We start from the raw sequence: 9,427 nt of genomic DNA, 5'->3' as shown, positions 1-9,427 counted from the left end.
ACCAGTTCAGGGATTGGAGGCAGAGGCAGTGGTGAGTTGAGGTTTTGGATTTGGTGGCAAATTTGGAGATCTTATTATAGCAAGCTTCAAGTTTAGAGGTGATAGATGAGGACAAATTGGTTAGGATAGGAGCTCCATATAGAAGAGAAGGTAGGAGGTAGCTTATTACCAGGGTATGCCTACAGAAGTTGGAGAGAAATGGATTGTTCCTGTATAACATGCCTAACTTTTGGTGGGTTTTCTTTATATTTTGAAGTATATGAAGATCGAATTTGAGGTGTTTGTCTATGATGATGCCTAGGAGTTTTGCAGAGGGGACTACTTCTATTGAATTGGAAGATTTGCTTAGTATCTTGAAAGTGCTTTTGTCAAAGGAGGGGACTTTAGAGGGGAGGAATATTAGGATTTTAGATTTATTAGAGTTGAGGGAGAGGTGATTTTGGTGCATCCAACTCTCAGTAGTGGAAAAAGCTATTTGAGTTTTATCCAGAAGTTCAGGAATGTTGGGGGGTGGCACAGACCAAAGTAGAGTCATCAACGTATTGGATGACTGTAGTGTCAGGGATGTAAGCATGAAGGTTATTTATGAAGATGTTGAAAAGCATGGGTCCGAGGATGGATCCCTGAGGAACACCAATTTGGGTAGGCAGGAAGGAAGAGGAGGAGTTCTTCCATTTGACAGCTTGTGATCTGTCTGAAAGGTAGCTGGAGAACCAGGAAAGAGTGTTGGAGGAGAGATTAAGGTTTGTGAGATGGAGGAGAAGGTGGGAATGGGAAATGGTGTTGAAGGCTTTTGAGAGATCTAGCAGAACTGTGGATACTATGAGTCCAGAATCTCGAGCAAGATTGACAGTTTCTAGGAAGGATAGAAGAGCAGTTATCCTCAAGATAAGCTCAATAAGCTACTGGCATCAGCTGGTAGAACAAGACAAAATATTAACTAAAGATCAGATAATCAGAAAATACAATATAAATAAGACCAGAATGAAAATGGTATTTTACAAAAAGAACACCAAGGTTTGACTGTGCTGTTACAGGAAATGGAATCTGACTTTTTTAAGCTAAAACGTCTCCAACTGCAACGACAGCATTTTGAAGTATGCATAAGCCGTAGGATCATCCCAAGAGGTCTGCGTATACTAAAAATGCCTACAACAGGTACTGTTTATCCTGACCTTCTGTATTTATGGCAACAGATTAATCTAGACACTAGTATTAAGTACATGGAGTTGCTTAATGCCTATTTTTTACCACAAGAGACAGCCTTGAGAGAACGGATACAAAAGCAACAGTTACAGTTATATGATGTATACCCTGACCATGTATTGAATGTTCCAATAGAAAAACTGTTGGACAGTGTGTATATCTATGAGAAAAAACTCCTACAACAGAAACAGGATAAAATTAAAAGGGACACAGACGATTTTAGAATGGGCAATGTCTTCACTTGGCCCAAAGCAGATTATGTCATCAGAAATCAAAAGGGGACTTTGCATGACAGTATTAATAAAACTAAAGCGGCACCTAAGGTTACCAACAGCAATGTAGGTGTAACAGCTAATGGTCAGAGTGTGAGAATTAGGAATGCGGTGGTAACAACAGCCTTAGTACATAAGGATGGTAGTGATGAAAATTGTCTATCACCTGCTAGTAATTTACATAATATATCAGTTTTTGAGGATGCTAATACTAGGGTTGATATTTGTGAACATGTTGATACACCTAGTGAGGATACGCCTTTGGATGCATGTATAGCCAATAGTAGTAAAGTCAAAGAACTGAAAGAGGTGAGTACTACATCTGGGGGTAACCCCTCTGCCCCTTTCCCTATTGCTGTCCAATGGAGGGGGGGGGGAGGACCGCTCCCTAAGCAGGGGACGGCAGAAGAAGAGGCAAGCAGACTTGAATCATATAGGCCCAACCCTGAAGAAAATGTGGCAGGGAGGGAGAGATCCTTGATATGGAATATCTCCAAGAGGAATTTAACTCAGGATGAATGTAGCATCTTAGAGAAGGGCTTAACATTTATCCCTTCCTATAAAAGTAATATAACAGATAACATCACTGACTTAAAACTTTTTACACGGAATTTACAATTAAAATTAGATTTTGGTAATGCTGCGACCAGTGAACATGGGTTTAGGAAGCCCAGTACATTTATCCCTAACCAGCATCCTCTAATTGATGCTTTCTCCAAATTGGTAGAGCAAGAACTTTACCAAAATGAACTTTTAAATAAGAAATTGGCATTGTAATCTCAGACCAGCACAGAGAAGAGCACTCACAACCCTAAAAAGTGACCATAGCATTATGATCAGACCGGCCGACAAAGGTGGACCGACGGTCATAATGGATATGGAGTATTATGTTGGTAGTATGAAAACCATGCTTAATGAGGAAAACTTCTACAGTAAAATTAATATGTGTAAAGTTAATAATATTATAGGGAATGTTGTAGATAGTTTGAACATCATGTTCAGTGAAAGTAAAATTAGTGAAGAGTTGTATAGATATTTCATAGTGGATAAACCCACCATTCCATGCATTCAAGGGATACCCAAAATACATAAACATGACAGCAACCCACCTATGAGACCTATAGTTGCTGGGAGAGGTTGGGTGACTGAGCCTATTTCATTATATTTAGAGTATATTCTTAGGCCCATTGTGAATAAACATGTACACATTTTAAGGGATATGAAACAATTTTTGGTCACCCTATATGAAAGGATGCCTAACAGACAGGGATGTGATAGTAACTTTTTAGTGACTTTGGATGTTCAGTCACTGTTTACAGTTATCCCTAATAAAGAAGGGGTTAATAGTATTAAGAGGTGCTTAGAAAGAGATGGCACCTATTCTAGAAGTAAAATAGAAGTTATCTGTGATTTGATGCAAATTGTTCTGATGAATAATGTTTTTACTTTTGATGGTCAACTCTATATACAACGGGATGGCGTAGCTATGGGCACTTCTTGTGCCAATAGTTATGCCAACCTAGTTATTGCAGAATGGGAATATACACATTTGTTTCAGATGAGTAAATTCAAAGAACACGTTCTGTTTTATACACGTTTTGTAGATGACCTTTTCCTTATTTGGGAAACAGATGAGAATTTACTCGCAGAACTTTTGGATGAGATGAATACAGTCACTGATTATTTAACATTTACAATGGCTAAATCCAGAGAAAAAATCTCATATCTGGATGTATTTGTGGAAAAGTTACCCAATGTTTTTTTAAATACAGGAGTGTTCAGAAAAAGCTGCTATAGGAATACTTATTTACATAGAGGCAGTATGCATCCTGAACATATTTTTCACAACATTATTAAGCATCAGGCTATAAGGGCATCCCGTTTACATTCTAATGACACTGATTTTAAAAATGAAATTAATCAGTTAAAACTGAAGTTTTTGGATCGTTCATATAGTATGACTGAAATAGATGCAGGCATGTCAGAAATTGATGAGTTAAGAACAGGTAGAGCCATGCCATATTTTGGAGAATGCAGTAATAATTCTGCATTTAAAGCTACGAGTATTTATGATGTTAACAGTATTAGAGTACCCATTTACTACACACAAGATGTGAAAAAAATTAGAGATATTTATAATAAACATTGGGAAATATTGTAAACAGATCCTAGAATTTCTAACATCATTGATGATCATTCCAAGTTTATATATAAAAATAAACCTAACTTACATAGGATGTTGTGTGGCCCCAGTAGAGTGGACAGGTCAATATCAGGAGTAGAAGATTTTACTAAGAAATGTCACAAATGTAAGTACTGTGAATACATTAATGAAACTAATATGTTTACACATCCCATTAGTTCACAGCAGTACACGTTTCAAGTAAATGCTACCTGTGACACCATGCATGTGATCTATTTGGCCACATGCACACAATGCACTGTGTTCTATGTAGGCAAAACGGATCGGAAGCTTAGGGATAGAATCAGGGAACACTTGTATAAGATCAGGACAGGATCCAATAACAATGCACTATCTAAACATGTTAGTAATACTTCTAATGAACATTGCTTCAAGTTCCAAGTAATACAGGTTAATCCTATTACTGTTCGGTGTGGTGACATCTGTAACAGAACAGAATTGAAAGAAGTTGATTGGATTATTAGACTTAGAGCTGACTGCCACCCAGGCCTGAATGATAGAGTGTCTATCAAGCCTAAGCTTAAGGCAAGGAAGTTACGTTCCTGCCGTTGATTATTTTTGCAGTGATATGCTTATGGATTTGTATGTGGATACATTTTAGACATCTGTACACATTCCATCCCCCCCTCCCCCCCGTGGTATTCCTGCAGAATCCAGCATATGTTATGTATATTATCTATATAATTCATTGTGTTTGCTTAGGAACATGAGCTCTATGGATAGCGGCACATCATCTTTGCTAGATTTGTTTAAGATTGCATTATTTATATAGGTATACTATGCATGGTATAACCATCTGGTTATTATTCATTTATGGACAGTTTATTTAGTTATGCAGCTTGAGTTGTAAATGACAGCGCCCCTAAAATTTCTTATGGTAAAAATTTTTTAAGGCAAAATTTTTATGGTTGATTTTTTATATAATTAAACAAATGTGTTTTAGATGCATGAGTAAGATGGGATGCAGCATGCAATGCTTGTTGATAACATTTGAATAAGCATTCCATAAACTTTTTTATCATGGTATTACATATACAGGATTTTCCAATTTTTATTGCTTTTAGTACCTTTAATAGTTTTGCATGTACGTATTTTGTACACAATAGGCATTTAAAATTTCAGCGCTACCACTTTATTTTATTTAAACTATTCCTTAACAGGATCATTTTTTCAAATGGAAAGTATATTTATATACCTTGTTTGCATAGCATTTTCAATGGCCTGAGGAAGACTATTGTTGAAAGCGCTCGCCTTTTTATGTTAATTAAAGTTTATTCCGCCTAACGCTTGGTTGTCCTTGATTTTGGAACTTTGTTACAAGCTATTGTTAGACGGAGGTAAGCAGCTGTCTTTACCTGTGCTGCTCTTTCTGTTTGAAACTGCTACTTCGGTCCAGTGGTGTTGAAAGAACTATTTCAGAGTGGTGAATCTCCAGGTTTGAAGAATTACACACCTGCCATTTGGATTTTTTCCAGTTGGATTTATTTAGCTGAGTAACGTACTTGTTGTGACTGCCTGTTTGTGCCTTCCACTTTTTACTTTTATTTATTACTTCTTTCCTTGGGAAGGTACAGTGGTGCACTTTTTTTCTACATACTACAATATAAATAATGACTCATGGCTACTTCTGCAAAATCTAAGGCAATACCTTATAAATAGAATTGGACAAATGCAAGATACAGTTAGACATACTGTCCCAAAGTTTATTGAATATATTATTATAATTAATAATCAACCCTATCAAGGTGCTGGATATCTATCTAAAATTTACAAAATAATTAAAACAACAAAAATATACCAAACAGACCCCTACTGGAATTATTATACACAGATAAACAATCACCCTCCTAATGAAAAGGAAAAAAAGACTATCTTAAAATCTTCTAAGAAGTCATCATTATCAATAAACTTGCAGTTATTCACTTGGAAATTTTTGAATAGAAGTTTTTATACACCACATAAAGTATCTAAGATGTATGCTAATGAAGATCTATGTTGGAGATGTCAGACTAAAACAAGAGCTGACTGGCAACACATTTTTAATGAAAGTGTCTTACTTTGTATTGGAATAATATTAATTATTTTTTTTCAGACTGTTTTTAATGATAATTATCAAAATCTATGATTTTATTCAACTCTCCTGTTCCAGATTGTGTGTCAAAAAAAGATTTTAGGCAGCAGCTCGCAAAATCATCACCATTCACTGGAAAAGTGAGACTCCTCCTACATTTAATAAATTAAAAAATTTAGCTAGAACAGTTGGACAAATGGAAATATCTACACTGAAGAACAGAACTACCAGACCTACATCCTTATACAACTCTTGGATGAAAATGCTAGAAATAATTGAGAAAATGGACAAAGATATATGAACCTATATATCATTCTTCATGTTACACTTTAAACTTATTTATAGCTTTCTTCTTAACAGACACCAATGTATATAGTTATATAATCTTTTTAAAGTTTATAGGTTTTACAATTGTATATATATCATTTTCTTTTCTGATTTCACCTGCTTCACCAGTGTACATTTACAGTTTGGTTACTTCTCTCTGGTTCCTGGTTGTTTCAATGTTTTGTTGTTGATTGTTTTCTTAAGTAAATGCCAATACCAAAGAGTTCTGGCTGACTAAGTTTGCAGATGACTGCAAGGTATGAGCAATCATTGAATCCCCAAATGACCTAGTCATCCTAAAAGAAGGTTAGTTCAAATAAATAACTGGTGCCAAAAATCATGGACTGGAACTAAATGCCAAAAAATGCATTATTATATCCTTTGGAAAGTCATCTACCCCAGGGAACAACCACATTGACTCTACACCCCTGAGAGTTGACCCAGTTGTTTGTGATTTGTGAACTTACAGTAGACTCCCTCTTATCCGGTCTCACTGGGACCAGGCCTTAGGCTGGATAAATGAATGACTGGTTAATCAGAAAAAGCATACAAAATAATATTTATAGGTTATAAATTGGCTAGAATAACATAATTTGTGTTAGTATGCATTTTTCTAATGAATATGAAGTCTAAAACTCAAATGTTTGTCATTATTTAGCCTGGAGGATGCAGAAGTTTTGTTCTTCTCTGTTGTCTTTTGCTAGGACTACAACATAAATCTGATGGCTGGTTAAAGAGAAGGCCGGTTAAAGAGAGACCAGATAAGTGGGAGTCTACTATATGTGGACAGTGACCTAACTTTTGACTATGCGTTTAATGTTGTCAGAAAGTCCTTCCATATTGCACAGGTTATAAACAAAGAGAATGTGTCCAAATCAGATCTGGGGATGTCATTGTCCACCTTTACTCAACCCTCATTAGGCTAATCATTGTATATGATGTATCTGTTCAGACATATGCACCAACCTGGAATGCCTACAGACATACCTTACTAAAAGGATACAAGGCCTAAAGATGTCCTACATGGATTGACTCAAAGCCATGTGATTATACATGGTATCCTACAGATGGCTAAGAGGTGACCTGTATCTGGCATATGGGTCTATATCAGTTCATTGAAGATTCACTTCAGTGAACCTGACTTCATCAACCTCAAACGACTGAATTTCACTTCCGTGAAAGTTCACAATTGGGAAAGATTGAAGTAGGGAAAGGAAGTAGTTGGCCAGCAGCACAACTTTGCCCTTTTCCCCGCTGTAGTGCAATCTCAGAGTTGATATATATAATTGGGGGGATGGGTTGAACATACTGCAGTGTGTGTTCTGTTGTGGAGTTGGCCAAGTGCTTTCTTTCCCTGGTTTGCGGTTGATGAAGTCAGGTTCACTGAAGTGAATCTTCGATGAACTGATATAGACCCCTAGCATACAAGGCATCCCCTGATCCATTACTGGTGGATTTACTGTATATCAGCAAGACAAGTACTTGTTGTAGGGTTCTAAACCTCTTCTGCAAGATCAACAGAATGGTTTAGAGTGATAGATACATCTCAAAGAGAATACTGCAGCTGTAGAACAGATTCCACAGCCACATAAAACAAAGTCCATCCATGTCCATATTCAACAGCAAGTAAGATCTACGGATGGAAAATACAAAATTTATATAACCAAATGGGATAGATCATTTTCGGCAGAAATAGAGAAATTGGCTATGCTTAAAATGGCCCATAAGGGCAGCTAGCCTAGTACTTACCTGTGAACTGATAAGTATCAGCCGAAGCAAGTGGAACTGATTGTGACAGAACAGGAAAATGGTCTGATGGTATTGATCATATCTGGGCTGTACTACAGGAGGAAAGGAAGTAGACAGTGGCAGCCACAAACATTGCTGGTATATATCCTCAGGATGAATAAACTCAAGCAGCAAAAAATAATGGTCCTTCTTTAGTGACCACTGGCTAACCCATGTTTTGAGCACTGTGTACAGGAAGGTCATAAAAGTCAAGATGTATCTGTCCACTAGAAGAGACACAAAGCAAAGCCACCAGAAATATGTATGCTAAAGAGGGGAAATTATATGACCAGAAACTAGAGGAGTTGCCATTCTTCTCAAAGAATCAAGAAGAGATAGCAGAAATAGTATAGGAGCACAGTATCATAGCAGGGAGTCTGAGAAGGTGTGTGGGGAGGTTCATCCTAAAGAAGAAGTGCAGAGGGAGAAATAAAAGGCACAGACAGGACATTGTACAGACCAACTACACCATAGTTCTGTAAAAATACTTTCATGGAGATGGTTGTGGGTCCTTGGATTAAGCTGTCAGAATTATTGTTCACCAGGGAATACACAAAGAAATTCAAAAGGTACTGAACAGCTGCAAAAAGGTGATGGAGAAGGCAACATGGGTAAAGAAGTGGCAGTATGTTAAACACTCTTAAGCAGTAGTCTCAGTAAGTTAAATGTCTCCTGCACCGACTAAAGCTTATGGCAGCCTTGGGTATTGCCTATATTAAAAATCATTAATAGGCATACCCATGGGGCCAGAACTGTGAAAAGTAAATCAGGTGATATTCACATCTGTGGAGATTGCACTATTACTATTAATCTACCATTGATGACTTCAGAGAACAACCTTCAAAGAACTGAATATATTTTTGCTTCCAGAACTGAGGTGAGTTTACAGAAATTACTTTGGCACAGTCATATGTACAAATGTGTACATTTTTAACAATCAGTATGCATAAAGGTTTGTTGCATTATGAACTGATTGTTGGTGTAGCATCTTCATGTGGAATTTGACTTTGTGGACAAAGTACTGCATGGAATTATTCTTAAGTCTATGGGGAAAATGGCAAAAAGGGCATGACAAGCTAAATGAGTAGGAGCCTAGATCAAACAGAGATAAGTACAACTTTTTTCTAAGATGGAAGGTCTGCATTGAGGCAATCCGATTGAAGAGAATAGACAAGGCACGTGACAAGATCAACCAAAGGCTCTGCTGCACACATATAGGCCTCAGAATACATTGTTGGTGAGTTTTTATATATATATATATATATATATATATATATATATATATATATATATATAGGTCTACTATGGTTTGTGCGAACGACATTCTGTCGACAGCACTGCTGCCGAAAATCAGAATGTCGTGCACAAGACATAAATAGATGGGATAGTTGAACACACTTATGCAAATGCTGTAGTGCATTTGCAAAAGTATATTCGACTATCTGCATGGAGATTGCGGTACAGTGGGGACTGGAAATTCATCCATACCCCCACTGTAGTGTGATCTTGGAGTTAGACTATATTAGTAGGGGGGTGTGGGAGGGTGGAGGGGGGGCTTGC

This window comes from Protopterus annectens, chromosome 6.part0, assembly GCF_019279795.1.
Source record: "Protopterus annectens isolate FY-2018-M chromosome 6.part0, PAN1.0, whole genome shotgun sequence".
In the NCBI taxonomy this organism is placed as follows: Eukaryota; Metazoa; Chordata; order Ceratodontiformes; family Protopteridae; genus Protopterus; species Protopterus annectens.
Note: the sequence above shows the minus strand (reverse complement) of the source record.